Here is a 16,002-nt window from a genome sequence, read left to right on the forward strand (position 1 = left end):
AAAACGAGCAAGGCAGTTTCCCTTTGAGAGCCAGCGGACAACAGTATGGAGAAGAAGCCGCTCAAAAGTCTCATTGTTTTCCTGACACAGCTGTCGGAACAGTCTGTCATTCAGTGCATGGGTTTTTATTTTGTTTATTGCTTTGACTGCCACAAGGAGAGACTCGTGGAGAACTGGATTGGTGCATTTGGCCACAAGGTTGTGGCGGTGCAAAACACAGTGGACTGTGAGGATATGTGGCACCTGCTCCTTCAGCAGGTGCCACATATCCTCACATATGTGAACCCAGGTACCTGCAAACCATAGCGGGGGCACCATCAGTGGCACATGCGAGGATGTTAGAGATTGGAATTGATTTCTCCTGTAGATAAGCAGAAAGCGTGTTAAAAATGGTCTGGCCCTTGGTGTCGGTTTCCAGATATTTAGAAAACAAAAATTCCTCTACCATCTCGTGACTGTTTGAGGCCCTATAACGGACATAGGCCATCAGCAGAGCGTTGTTGTCAGCGGTGGTTGTCTCGTCCAGCTGAAGGCTGAATGGAGAGTCCCGCAGGATGGCACACAGCTGCTCCTCTGTATCTGCTCCCATTTCATTTATCCTGCGTGCCATGGTGTCATTGCTGAGTGGGATGGATTTCAGCACCTGTGTGGGATCGCGCTCCATCACGGTTGAGATTACTTCTTTGATGGCAGGAAGCACCAACTTTTCTCCAATTGTGAACGACTGTCCACATTTGGCGATCAGCAGGGAGATGTTATATGATGGTATTAGCCCACTATAATTTTGGCTGGTACTCTTAGCGAAGAGACTGCTGATGGTTCTCCTACCGTGCTTCTCTTTTAAGGCCTGGGAGAACAGACGGGTCCTTATCTGCCTTGTCTGGGTGGATCTTCATAAGGTGCTCCTTCAGATGTGAAGGTTTCATGGCTTCGTTTGAAAACACTTGTTCACATAGTAAACACATTGGGAGTTGGGCATTGGTAGGAGAAGGTATAAAACCATAATTAAGGTATTCAATAGAATACTGTCTGCATTTTTTCTTGTTTGGCGGCACCATTTTTTATGATAGTGTATTTGCCCGTGCAAAATTGGACCAATTCTTTTTTTAATGCACTGTTTGTGGACTGTGATTTTGATCTGAAAAGTGACTAAATGTCATAGAGGCTATTATTTATGGAAGACTAGAAATGCAGGATTTGTTGTGACACCTTATAAACCGAAATAATAAGGAATATCATAAATCAATTTAATTAAAACTAAAAAATGTAAATGAATAAATCATTTTAAAATGGACAAATGAGTAGACATTTAAAATTGCTGTGCAATTCTTGTTTTATGCTAAATGTTTGATTATTCTGTTAAATGTAAAAATCTTAAATAAAATAGAATAAATTAATAAATTGTAAGCCTATATTAAAAATAAATAGACATATGAGACTGTTTATTCACGTTTAAAACAGTTTAATAAAGCCAACATTTTGCCAGTTTTTTTTTTTTTTTTTTTTCTTTATCCATTTGAAAATCTAGTTAAAATATGCTATTACAAACTTATGTGGGGCAACAAGTCAACTTCTGACTCTCTCCCAGGCCTCTCAAAGTAGATATAAGATGGGCTGTCATTGGGCAGTAAAAACGACCGTAGTGTAAACGGTCATTAAAGTGGTAATGTTTGCACTTAGGTTTTATTACGCATTTAGGAGAGTATTGCAGGAAGCGGCTTACATTAACCTTACTTTTGAAAAAAAAAAAAATATATATATATATATATATACAATCAAGATTTTTCATTAAAAATTATGTTATTATAGGCCTAAATACTTGTGTTTTCATCAATGGTATAATTAATACAATTAAAATGAATTTGTGTTCATAATCAGTCAAATAAAAACAAAATCTAACAAGAACAAATACATATGAACAATTAAATTATTACTGTATTATTAATTATTTTAACTATCTTGAAACTATCCAAGCAGCATTTCGCGCTCAGATGTGATGGTGGAATTAATACATTACCTAAATGTGATTACAGAATATATCTAAATTATCCATCAAATTGTCATTTTCTCCTTACAGTCTTGTGAGTTAACAATAATGCCTGACCAGTAAATTAGGCATTGGCATTAGTTAATGCCTAAAAATGCAAAAGTTTTACCTTATAAATAGAGTTTAGTTTAATGCATTTTAAAATTAATCACCGGAGTGAATGGGAACATGATTTATTGAAAATATTTAAAAATATAAGTGGTTCTTAAGTCAAACCTTTTTTAAAGGGGGGGGTATCACACACAGTTTCTGCCAATCTCATGTTAATCTTGAGTACCTATAGAGTAGTAGTGCATCCTTCATATCTCCAAAGTCTTTAGTTTTATCATATTTATAAAAGATACATACGCTGTACCGAGCACGCGCAGCTTTTGTGTAGAGATCGGCTGCAAGCTATCGATGGTCAGCTAAACAGATGTATTTAAACACACGCAATACACAATCGCATTATCCCTGGATAACTTTTGAATCACTATAATGAATATAGTGTATAGTGAATGATGAATAATGAATTTATGAATTCACTACGTTCGCGTTGTTTACATTATATGCACTGAAGCAGTTTTACTCACCACCTGCGGTTCCGACTCATAACCGGGATCATTACCGCTGTGACCGCTCCATCTTTCAGTTTCAAATGATCTGTAAATCCGGCGTAGAATTGGGCCCTGTTAATGAAACCATAAGCGCCGATCCTGAGGGCTCGAGCAGCCACGGAAAAACACGAGATATTCTCCATTCATTTTAACCAAGAAAAAAGTGATTGCAACTATCAGTTTCTATGGTTATTTTAATAACAAATGTCGAGAGCGCATCAATGTATTGCTTGAGCACAAAACTCTCAGCTCTACTTAACGCTGGGTTCTTTGGGAAGCAAGGAAATCATTGTTGATTTCGTGAAGTCCTGTGACCTGTGCAGCGCTGCCGCCGACTTCCGTAAACCCGAACGCGCGTTGATGGGTGTGCTCTTGCTCTCTAGCTCTGGTCGCCGTGTGTGCACGCGTCCTTCCGGGAGAAGTGCCCGTACAAGGAATTCCGACCTTGTTGACATCACTCAGGCCGATACTCGAAAAAAGATCCTGAATTCTGTAAGAATTTGGAAGAGAATTTTTGGCACAGAAATACTCCGTCATTCGTCTAACTCGTGTTTTGAAACTCTGGCCATGTTTAGCATGAGAATCCAACTCTTTAACAGTGTAAATAAGTCAGAATACATGAAATAGCATTATACTTTAATGGCTTGTCAACTTTACATTCCTCCGCTGCGTGATTCTAGTCAGCGCTGGATTCTAGCCACCACCGGATTGTTGTCAGCGCGAAACACATTTTTGTGCACGTGAATGCTGATTCTTGTCAGCGCTGGATTCTAGCCACCACTTGATTCTAGTCAGTGCTTGAGCGCTGGTCATTGCTAAAGAAACGATAGCTTACATGTCGCATTAAACTGGTAGATTTTAGAATGTTGTAGGCAATTCTTTTTCAAGTAATTACATGTTTAATCTTGTCTTGCCTGGACCCATTGTTTTCAGCAGATAGACACGGGACACAGAGGTAAGTGATATACACAACAGCAGGTTTATTGAACAACAGCGGGGAAGTGTGAGACGAGCAGAATGTCCAGGTAAGCAGGCAGGGAATGTGAAAGTCATATGGGGCTTATCTGATAGTGATTGTCTGTTTGTCTTTTCCAGGGGATCCAGAGGGAACAGCGGAGCGTGGAGACGGTGGAGATCTGGCGCGGTGGAGAACAAGGAGAGAACGCAGGAACAACAAGTAAGTAGATCACAGGTAAGAGGGTCGTGGAGCTTGTCATAGAAGTTGACAAGACCAGACCGGGGAGTGCAGGAGAAGTGAGTCTTCATAGGAAGTGCTAATGATGATGTGCAGGTGCAGGGAATCCATGAGATGATGAGCTGACTGGGTGCAGGTGTGGATCAGGAGGAATGCTGGGAAATGGAGTTCAGGGACAGTGAGACAGATAGTGACCGTGACAGTTGTTCTCTGATCACCCCTGGGGGGTGGTACCGCCCCCGTAGAGAAACACTACACTAGAAGTTAACCATAGAGGCCTCTCCATGGTGACCATATAAGCCATAAAATGGCCATTTACACTGGCCATTTGCATATTTGATGATAGTGGTCCTGACAGAAATGCTTGTGTGGCGGTACCAAATGGAGGGAAATGTTAATCACAATTAAATTTATCTGACTACACCACCCTGGTGGGAGGCCAGGGAAATAACTCCCAATAAAGGACACACAGATAAGTTTCACCAATTGAAGGCGAAGAGATTAGGGAGATGTGAGTATCAATACAAAAAAATACACTTTATTGTAAAATCACCAGCATTGATTAAAATTCTCTCTCACAAAACATCCACAATGGTACAAATAGTTGGGAACAAGGCAGGCAGGCCAAAACCCACTTCAATTCACACCAAAGTTGTATCAGCACACACAGCACACCATGAAACACACCACAGAATGAAAGCAGCTAGCCTCCCCAGTTCCACATGAATCCTCACTGGCCCCTGGAGAAACAAAGAGAAAAAAAACATTTATAAAGAAATTCAAAAGAAAGTTATACTGATTATTAATTAAAAAAAATAAATAAATCCAAGAAATTAACTGGTAGACAGCCCTGCGGACGCAATACTCAGATGCTAAAGTTAACAGCACCGGCAACTCGCAGAGCAGCAAAGCCGTAAACAGCACCAGTGACCGCAAACGACATGATCAAAACAAAAAAAACGTATCCATAAGCAATACAGCAATGAAGTCATTGGCTAGGAACAGGGCTTAAAAGTCTAGATATTTCTCGTTTACCTTTAAACGAGGAGTACGAGAATTAATCTAAATTCACAAAACCCCAAATGTGAAAAACAAGAAAGGCATACTCACAAGTTGAACAAACACTAGACGCACAGCTGTACGTTTACTCACTACCGATGCTGCAGCTCTGTCTACCGGCCAGCATTCAAGCACCTGCCCTCGTTGCTAGCACTGAGAGCAACAAACAGTAAAAACCATGACTGAGGCGGTAATAAAAATTAAACACCAACCATACCTGCACGCGAACTCTGCCACAACTTGCCGCAACGCCAACGCCACCAGCCCCGCTCTAAATTAAAATATAAATAGCGCATATTAGCCTCACAACATGCCCATCATTACACCATCAGCAGAAACTCAACATACCGGGATAAGAATGGGAATGGAAACAGAAGTGCCAGGTAGAGAAAGAAGCACCCCAAGTCACAGAAACATACCTACCCATCAAAATAAGGGTCCTTAAATAGTACGGCTACTATCACCTCATTGGTCTGCAAACTATACTTCAACCAACCAATAAGATGAAGTGACTTATCCGGCCACACTTGCTTGTCCATCTTTTATTACACCTATCTAAACAAAATCATTTGAATAGGGTGTAAAATTTTGACAGACAATCACAATGAAACAGACATACGGCTTCCTGATGACGATATAGATGGGGATTCTGTGACGTAGTTGCCTTTTATATGGTCTCACTGATGTACTACACTACCTGACCTCACGTTGGCCAATAGAATTGATGCAATAGAATAGAATTGAGAAGTTTCCACACATGCTTCAGACACCAGTTCCACAGGAATCATTCCTATTTAGCGTCAACACCATGACACAGCATTGTGTTCCCTCAAAAGTGAGCTTTTGTTTTGCCACTTAATGGTGCAGTTACAGGATCTACCAGCAGGGTCAAACTGCCACTGCTAACCAGCCAAACCTTTTGAATGATCTGAGGCTCAATGCTTGGAATATACATCATAAAAAATGTCAGCCTTGAGACATGAGCATAGAGACCATGCTGAGCATGTTCATAAAGCATTTCTCAAATGCTACTTGTCCGTTTTGATAGGGTTAAGACCCACCCAGGTGAAAAAAAAGTGCAGTAAAATAAACTTTATTTTAGTACACTTAGTACACTTCCATAATGTACTTAAAGTGCTCTATTTTCGTGCACTTATTTTGTACTTAATGTACTAAAAGCACTTCTTTAGTACTTCTTGAGATAATCTTAAGAACACCATTATAAATGCATTAGCATAACACTACTTGGTTTATTATAAAGCTGTTTTATCTGTACATACACACACATACTTTGAAATCTAAAAACTTTAATGCACTATATATTGTGTACACCATTACAAATATTCTTACAGTACATTAAAAAAGTACAGCAGCATTTAATCTTTTGACCAAAATACATTCAAATAAATAAATAAATTTAAGTTATACCTGTATTACTGAAAAGTACAGAATATTACATTAATGAATAAGAATTACAATGCAATTTTCTGAAAAAGACACTGAAAAACAAAGTACAGAAGTGAATAGTGCATTTTTTTTTTTTTTTTTTTTTTAAACAAATGTAAGCATACAAATGCCTGAACCAAACAAAGAAACAAAAGAGTTTAAATGTCACATCTTCATCTTCAAGTGGAGGATCACTTCTTTGAGCACAACTTGCATTTTCTGCAACTGAGGGCTTGTAATTCAGACATTGTAGTATTTGAAGGCTGCTTTATCACAGAATCTGTGAAAGGGAAAAATAATTTGTATAAAATTAACAAATGAATAACATTTTTGCATCCATGATTGAATATACAGTGTTTTATAATTTGCATTGATATTCATTAGAATTTTGTTGACTTCTCAGTTAACCTTTTGACTATATCCTCATCAAGCTTGACATATGAATATCCATTTTTATCCTCTTGTCTGTTGTCACTATGCAGCACTGAGTTACACTGAACATAAGATTAGAAGAAGCCCAACAACACCATTTACAGTGAGCAGAGTTTAATCACAAAATCACTGATATTGATATTTGAAGCAATAAAGCAACCTGTGAGTATTACAGGGTATGTTGTATATTGATAATTGTGGTTTATTTGAACGTAGGGTAATTCCCATGATTGTGTATTTTGTGGTTATGCTAACATGCATTATCTACACCTCTGTTGCAAAGATTTAAAGAAATTAGAAGTTTGCAAAATATTGTATGCCAAGGCAACTACGACAAGTACCCTGCAGCTTTACCAAAAACAGAAACAATTAAAAAATAAACTTTTACATGAATGACTCAAAGGAAGCACAGATTAGACACATGCACTGTAAAAAATCAAAAGTTGAGAAAACTTAAAAGTTTAAGGCAACAAACTTCAGCAGATTTTTGTGTTTTCTCAACTTGTATTCAGTTTATACAACAAGTTGAAAAAACTCAAATTTCCAAAAACAAGTTGAGAAAACTCAAATATGTGCTGAAGTTTGTTGCCTTAAACTTTTAAGTTCTCAATTTTTGATGTTTTACAGTGTGGAATGGGAATATTGCTAATATTTTCCTTCCATGATTGACAGAATCACCCTCTATTAGGCCTGATTCAAAAAATCTCTATAACAGAGTTGATACTACATTAAAACACACTCTTCTTCGCTTGTCTCTGCACTTAGATTTCAGTTTTTTATTTTTTAATTTATGCAAACAACACACATTTTCTTTATGCAAACAGCAACTAAAAACTTACCAGTTACTTCTGCGGGCAGCATCTTCATCTGATCGAGTCTGATTGGTCAAATTGAATATAGCTGCACTGAAAAAGACGCGCTGTTACACTTTGTATCAAAAATATGACTGGCACAGAAAAGTAGTTAATTAAATACAAATCTTACCTGGAGTCACAAAATAACGGGGTTCTAAAAGCCACACGAAAGAAAAACTGAGATATTTTAATGTATCGTATCCCTCCGATGAAAGACGATTCACCAAAACTGTTCATGTTTCAAAAAGTCATCGCAAAAAAAAGTAATGCATATGAATCGCGTGGTCTCTTCCAAGTGCTCTAAAGTGACACGATCACTCTAGTCTATAGAATTTAACAGTTTAAATTTAGTCTTCTATTAACATTCAAGGCACATAGGCTACGTATGCACAGCATATCTGGTAAACAGCTTATCTCAGGTGAGAGGCTGCAGCTCATTATCATAAGAACCAATCAGAGCTGTTCAACGACCAATCAGGTTTCGTCACGTGTGTTACACATGTTGATTAAATTTAAACACAATTAAATATATAGGGATTTTTTTAAACATCTTTGGAAAATTGATTTATGATGCATTTCAAATAATATGATGTTGAAATCCTTGTGGGAATTCCAGTAGTACTCTATTACAATTAACATATCATGTAATGGCCAACAGTCTTTTAAGTAGCATAACCTTTTACAAGTACAAATAAGTAAAACTGAACAACATATTAATTTTAAATATGCTTATGGAAATGCTTAACAGTTGACAAATGTTTATAATACATTAAGTTGGTACATTGTAAATGTTAAAATGTTTTTCAAAATATCTTTATTTTGAAAATATTAAAATTCTAAATATATATTTAAAATAGGCTATATTGCAGTAGGCCTACACATGGTTAAGTACATTTAAACTCGCTTAAAGCTGAATCCTTTTGCTATTTTCTTAAAGTACATATAAAAAATACTTTAAGTAAGAGTAACATAACTATATGTTTTCTGTAAATACACTAACTTCACTAAAAGTATATTGTGTTTAGCATATTTTTTAAAAGTGTATCAAAGCATATATTTATTACCAATGTACTTCTAGTAAACTGTTTAGAAATGCACTAATAAAACTCCTCTGTATATTTTTGTGGTAGTATACTTTATTTCATTGTACTAAAAATCAATTTAAGTAGTAGTGGTATTTAGTATACTTTTCCAAGTGCACTGAAGTACAAATATACTTTGAAATAGTGTATTTATAGTGTATGACTCTGACACTTTTATTTAGCACCAAAATAAAGAATGTACTACAAATGTACTTGCTTGTATTTAAGTATTTTTTTAACGCACTCAAGTATACTTTTTTTTCACCTGGGAAGGAAACTGTTCAAGGTAAGATTATTTCTTTGTTGTTATTTTATTATGTTGCACTCAACTTGTAAAATAGCCTTTTTTGTGGCTCGTGAGATATTTTTGACTGTTTTTGGCGCGAATCGCGTGTTACAGAAAGACAGACAGACAGACAGACAGTTATCAATGGGTGAGGCATTTCACTAGTCAGTGTTCTCCAAACTCCGATTTTAACGCTAGGTTTAGGAATAACTGATGACGGGCCGCTGAATTATTAGAAAAATAATGCATAGGCCTATCCGAGATTGTACGTTAATGCAGCCACGACTCAAAGCGGCTCAAGATATTGTTCAGATGTTGTATTTCAAGACATTTTTCAGGTTTTTGTCCTTAAAACGATCTTGTGTGTAATTATTTATTACGGTAAAAAAATATATTTTAAAATATATTTCAAAATATACAAAAAATGGCCAAAAAATATATTCGCTAAAATATATTTTCAAATATATTTACATAAATATATTTTCTAAAAATATATTTTTTGGCCATTTTTTTGTATATTTTTTTAAAATATATTTTCAAAATATATTTTTCAAAAGCGTTTAAAAATATATTTTGCCCTACATATATTTCAACCCAAGAAAATACATTCACATATGACATTTGAAAAACTTATTTCTTGTCCATAACACGTGAACATTTGAATAAAAATCAGCAAAGAACATACTTTACAATGTTCAAAAAATATACAATATTACAATATATTCAAACAAATATAACTTTTTTGCTTTCAAGAAGTCTCAGTTTCCCCAGTTTAAAGCCTCTTTGGACACATTTGGAAATCTCTTCTTGACTGCGAGAAAAAAATCAGTTAATTTTTTTTAGTTAACTAAATCTTTCTAGTAAATTTTCCTTTCACCAAGTATTGACTTACCTATATAACTGCCATGGTTTCCTCGTCAAGGGCACTTCTTCTCTCTCCACCACTGTCAGTTTTGCTCTTTGCTCCTACAAAAGACAAAACACAATAACTGAACATCTGTACAGGTACAGAGGGCATGCACTTTGTCTTCTGACTAGTTTTGGATTTCCTGATATTTGTGTTTACACTGGAACTAAAACAATTACAGGTATACTGGATTTTAAAGATATTTAATGGGCATATTTTTGGACAGTACAGTAAAGAAACTGATGATTGAGGAGAGGTCGAATTAGCCTTTCTTTACACTTCTGCATTGCATTTTCACTTTTACAAATGAAGGGATAGTGGAATATCACAAAGGCACATTCAAGCTAACCTAACTTAAAGGGATAATCTACCCAAAAACAGAAATGATCTCATCATTTACTTACCCTCATATGCTGTTCCAGATGATTATGACATTCTCTTTTTCTGTGGAACACAAACAGAGATTTTAAGAAAAATAATCCATCTCTGTGAGTTCACGCAAAGTGAACATGATGGTAATCCATATGACCTCAGTTGACGAGTGTCTTCTGAAGTGAAACAATAGGTGTGTTTGAGGAAAATACTACTATGGTAAATTTGTTACACTTACAAATTTGCCAACTGTCAAATATGGGCTCAAAGTCAGCATGTTGTAATTTGTGATGTGTTTTAAAGCTTGAGGAGTCATTTGGAAGCACAGACTTTAAAATATTAGTGTTTTTCTAACACACACCTATTGTTTCACTTCAACAAGGGTCATATTGACTACTGTTGTTTTTTTACTCTGTATTATCAGAAACAAAAACTTTATTTTTCTTAGCCAAAAAAAAAAAAAATCTGTAATTTGGCCTTTATATTTAAATTCAACTTTTGAATTTCTACAGTCTTTTGAATTCTGTTACTTCCATGTTAATTACCGTGCAGCTGTTTTTGCTACAGAAATGAAGATGACTTGACTATGAACATTATCCTGTACCTATGACTTGTGGTCAGAGGCTCTCCAGCACAATCGTTGGGCTGGTGGGGCGGACAGCATGTGGACAAAGAAGCTTGTCAGATGGGTTTGGACCCGCACCTGTTCCAGACAGACAGATATTAAAGGGTTAGTTCACCCAAAAATGAAAATTCTGTCATTAATTACTCACCCTCATGCCGTTCCACACCCGTAAGACCTTCGTTAATCTTCGGAACGCAAATTAAGATATTTTTGTTGAAATCCGATGGCTCAGTGAGGCCTGCATAGCCAGCAATGACATTTCCTCTCTCAAGATCCATTAATGTACTAAAAACATATTTAAATCAGTTCATGTGAGTACAGTGGTTCAATATTAATATTATCAAGCGACGAGAATATTTTTTGTGCACCAAAAAAAATAAATAAATAACGATATATAGTGATGGCCGATTTCAAAACACTGCTTCATGAAGCTTCGGAGCGTTATGAATCTTTTGTGTCGAATCAGCAGTTCGGAGTGCCAAAGTCACGTGATTTCAGCAGTTTGGCGGTTTGACACGCGATCCGAATCATGATTCGACACAAAAGATTCATTACGCTCCGAAGCTTAATGAAGCCACTGGATCTTGAAAGGAAATGTCATTGCTGGCTATGCAGGCCTCACTGAGCCATCGGATTTCAACAAAAATATCTTAATTTGCGTTCCGAAGATGAACGGAGGTCTTACGGGTGTGGAACGGCATGAGGGTGAGTAATAAATGACATTATTTTAATTTTTGGGTGAACTAACCCTTTAACAAAGACAGAAGTGCAGAGAACATATCAATTCATTAATTACACAAATAAAATAATTAAATAATTTAAAAAAAAATTATTCTACTTCTTAAAGTGTCTCATGATCATTCTCAACATGTTGCTGTTGCACAAACTATCTCCGCTTCTACTTCTGAAAATAAAAAGTACATACAGTAATGAATGACATGTAAACGGTGACAAATAAGCATCTTTTGTTACAAGCGACTTACTGAATCACTGGCTCAACTGGTTCATCGAAAACAGCTTGTCATTCAGCAGAAAGTGAGCAAAAACTACAGTATTATATAACCTAGGCTATATTAAAAAAAAATAATAATAGAAAATTTGAGAGAATGAAACGCCATTAATGCCAAACCAGCGTATGCCTGAACTCTAATAACGAGCGAATAACGTGTGCCGAATTAACAAGTTTAGAAAAACATTTAAATTTAGCAAAACTATCAGTGACAGGATCACGTGAGCATCGTCGATCAACAATAGCAAGCGGCACGGTCTTCCAAACACTCTACAGCTGAAATTAAAAAAAAAAAAAAAAAAAAAAATTAAATATTTTTTGTGTGTAACGTTAGTTTTCGCTAGTGTCCAAATTAAACACAACTAACGTTAAAACGGAAATCTAAAAATCTCAGATGCGTTTCATGTGAGCAAATGAAACAAACAGGGCATTAAATTGACAAAGTTAAAAAACCTTGACAATACAAAATATTATACATCCAAAGTAGCAATTAACATTACATATGTGAAAAATGATGACTAAAAATAAAGTTATAACTCACCTTTTCCTCCGAGAACTCCCGGTTAACTGACGACCGTTACAGCTCAAAATGACGCGCATGCGCAGTACCCCAAAAGTCCGTGAGCGCTGCTAGTGGTTTCCAATTCAAATTACATCAAAGTTATTCATCTATTTATTTTTATTTGATGTGCATTTAAATGCTATATTACACTGACATTAAATTACAAATAAATAAACAAATGAATAAATAAAGTAATTAATAAATAATAGATTAAAATACACATTTGTGAGCGTGTTTCCAATAAAGGCTGGGGATCAAGGCTTGAGAAGATCGTGTGAACAAAATTGGTCAATGTGGAAAATATGGGGAAATTCATGTTTTTTTCTGTAAGTGTTTAAAATTCTTCTAACATTTAATGGAATGTAGTTTTGATCACAAGGCTTTCTTCCACCCACATTTGCATTGTCGACTATAAGATTGGAAATGTATTTTCTTGCGCCCTGAAATATATTTTTAAATATAAATGTATTTTCTTGCCCCTGAAATACATTTTTAAATATATTTTAAGTATATGAAGGTTGAAACAAAATATATTTTCAATTTCAAAAATACATTTCATTGAACTTCACTGTTTACAACATATATTTACCATATATTTAAAATATATTTTGGCCAGATAAAATATATTTTTTTTTACCGTATGGGACATCTCATCCCTGTCCTCCATTGCTAATTTCAAATCGTCATTTTAGAACTTACGTTATTACATCACAACTGAGAAATGTCACAGTGCTTTTTAATTGCGAATTTATTTTGTTGATAAAGTTTCAGTGTATACTTACGTCTATGTGCGTCTGCACTATATGTGTGTGCGTTTGTATGTGATAAAGAGCGGGAGAATGAGAGTATGTGTTCCATAGACAATAAAACATGAAAAAAGTTAGTCATTTTTATGTAATCTTTTCTGAAGGTTAAAGGATTAGTTCACTTTCAAATAAAATTTTCCTGATAATTTACTCACCCCCATGTCATCCAAGATGTCCATGTCCTTCTTTCTTCAGTTGAAAAGAAATTAAGGTTTTTGATGAAAACATTCCAGGATTATTCTCCTTATAGTGGACATCAATGGCCTCCAAACGGTTGAAGGTCAAAATTACAGTTTCAGTGCAGCTTAAAAGGGCTTTAAACGATACCAGACGAGGAATAAGGGTCTTATCTTGCGAAACGATCGGTTATTTTCGAAAAAAAAAAAAATGCTTTATGTAAACAAATGATCGCCTTCCAAGTGGTTCTGCCAAAAGCGCACTTTCGTATTCTTCAAAAAGCTTACGCTGTATGTCCTAAACCTTCCCTCTACTTACGGAAAAAATGGAACTGGCGCTGCGTTCGTTCCGTAAGTTGAATAGGGAAGGCGTAGGACATACAGCGTAAGCTTTTTGAAGAATACGAAAGTACGGTTTTGGAGGAAGCACTTAGAAGGCGATCATTTGTTTATAGCATATACATTTACATTTTTTTCGAAAATGACCGATTGTTTTGCTAGATAAGACCCTTATTCCTCGTCTGGTATCATTTAAAGCCCTTTGAAGCTGCACTGAAACTGTCATTTTAACCTTCAACCATTTGGAGGCCATTGAAGTCCACTATAAGGAGAATAATCCTGGAATGTTTTCATCAAAAACCTTCATTTCTTTTCTACTGAAGAAAGAAAGACATGAACATCTTGAATGACATGGGGGTGAGTAAATTATCAGGAAAATTTTATTTGAAAGTGAACTAAACCTTTAATTTACAGTTTCTCTCATTGGACTGTACAATTTACCCTTTTCTCATTGACATTGTTTTTCATTGTTTTTTTGCAGTTTGGTTTCAAAAATAAATATTCTCATTATTTATTTACCCTGATGCCATTTAATGGTCTATATGACTTTCTTTATCAGAACACAAAAGCATATTTTTAATCTGGAGGAAATTCAAGCTTTGAAGGATGCATACAATGCAATAAAATGGCTTCCACCATTGTGATTAAAGAAACAAATTAATAAGTAAAAAATTCTCAACTTTAAACTAGTTCTTCTCAGCAGGGCTCTGATACTGATTCTAAAAATGTTTGTGTTCTGCTGAAGAAAGGCAGTTGTGGGATAGCTGGGATAGCATCAGGGTAAATGAAAAATGATAATTTAATTTTTGAACAAACTCAAAAATATTTGTGTTGGTTAAAGCAAGTGCTATTTTCCCTTTTCTTAAAGGGTTAGTTCACCCCAAAATAAAATTTCTGTCATTAATTACTCACCCTCATGTCGTTCCACACCCGTAAGACCTTTGTTCATCTTCGGAACACAAATTAAGATCCTTTTAATGACAGAATGCTGTCAGATTTCTGTCCATTGACTGCCTTTGTAACTACCACTTTGACGCTTCAAAAACTTTATAAAGAGATCGGAAAACTAATCCATATGAGCATATCGAGCGGTTTAGACCAAACTGTCTGAAGAGACTCGATAGCTTGTTATGATGAAAATATTTATTTTAGGCTTTTACTTGCACGTAAACATTGATCAGAGAACATATAAGCAGAAGCTCAACCTAACCTACTTCGAGAATGAACCTCATTGGTTACTCAGCACATTTGAGCTTCTGGAAGAGGTTTGTTCTTGTGCGTTATTCAAGTTATGTTGAGCTTCTGCTTATGTTTGCTGATCAATGTTTACATGCGAGTAAAAGCCTAAATTAAATCTTTTCATCATAACAAGCAATCAAGTCTCTTCAGAAAATTTAGTTTAAACCGCTTGATTCATATGGATTAGTTTTCCAATCTCTTTATGAAGTTTTTGAAGCATAAAAGTGGTTGTTACAAAGGCAGTCAATGGATGGAATTCTGACAGCTTCTGTCATCAAAAAGATCTTCATTTGTGTTCGGAAGATGAACGAAAGCCTTACAGGTTTGGAACGACATGAGGGTGAGTACTTAATGACAGAATTTTAATTTTGGGGTGGACTAACCCTTTAACTTATTGTTTGTATTTATGCTGATAATCAGTTTGGGTCAGTTTCAGCCAATTTGTCAATGCCTATTTTTTGCCTGTTTTAATAAATAGCAAATGATGCACCATAATCTATTTCTTCTTTATTTATTTTCTCTCCATCTAGTGAACAATAGTTTGACATGTCTGTTTGCATTATATACTACATATACTAGAGATGTGTTAATTATGTATTGTTTATGTATTGTTTTAATTTTTCTATATAATTATAGCTGTAACCATTGCTGCAAGTACAATGTAAAACAGTATTAAAATGGTAGAATTACGGTAAATGGCTGGAACCACAGCTGCCAGTACTGTACTGTAAAATTACAGTAAACCTGTAAAATGGAAAAATGGTGTTGAAACCGCAAAATTACGGTAAATGGCTGGAACCACAGCTGCCAGTATTTTACTGTGAAATTACAGCGCAGCTGTAAAATGGAAAAACGGCGGTGACACCATAAAATGGAAAAACGGTATTGAAAACGGAAAAACGGTGTTAAAACCATAAAATGGAAAAACGGTGTTGAAACCGTAAAATGGAAAAACGGTGTTGAAACCGTA

At 35.5% G+C, this 16,002-nt stretch overlaps 1 long non-coding RNA gene across 1 annotated transcript; it reads right to left on the bottom strand.

The window, feature by feature from the left end:
• Window positions 1-3,554: 3,554 nt before the first annotated feature.
• Window positions 3,555-13,784, bottom strand: LOC127516950 (uncharacterized). Its single transcript, XR_007931149.1, has 7 exons — window positions 12,452-13,784; window positions 10,881-10,979; window positions 10,309-10,348; window positions 9,890-9,963; window positions 5,115-5,168; window positions 4,949-5,050; window positions 3,555-4,578 (listed from the first exon to the last, which is right to left on the bottom strand). It is a non-coding gene; the product is annotated as an uncharacterized LOC127516950 (long non-coding RNA).
• Window positions 13,785-16,002: the final 2,218 nt, after the last annotated feature.

The sequence above is a fragment of the Ctenopharyngodon idella genome, chromosome 8, assembly GCF_019924925.1.
Source record: "Ctenopharyngodon idella isolate HZGC_01 chromosome 8, HZGC01, whole genome shotgun sequence".
Taxonomy (NCBI): Eukaryota; Metazoa; Chordata; class Actinopteri; order Cypriniformes; family Xenocyprididae; genus Ctenopharyngodon; species Ctenopharyngodon idella.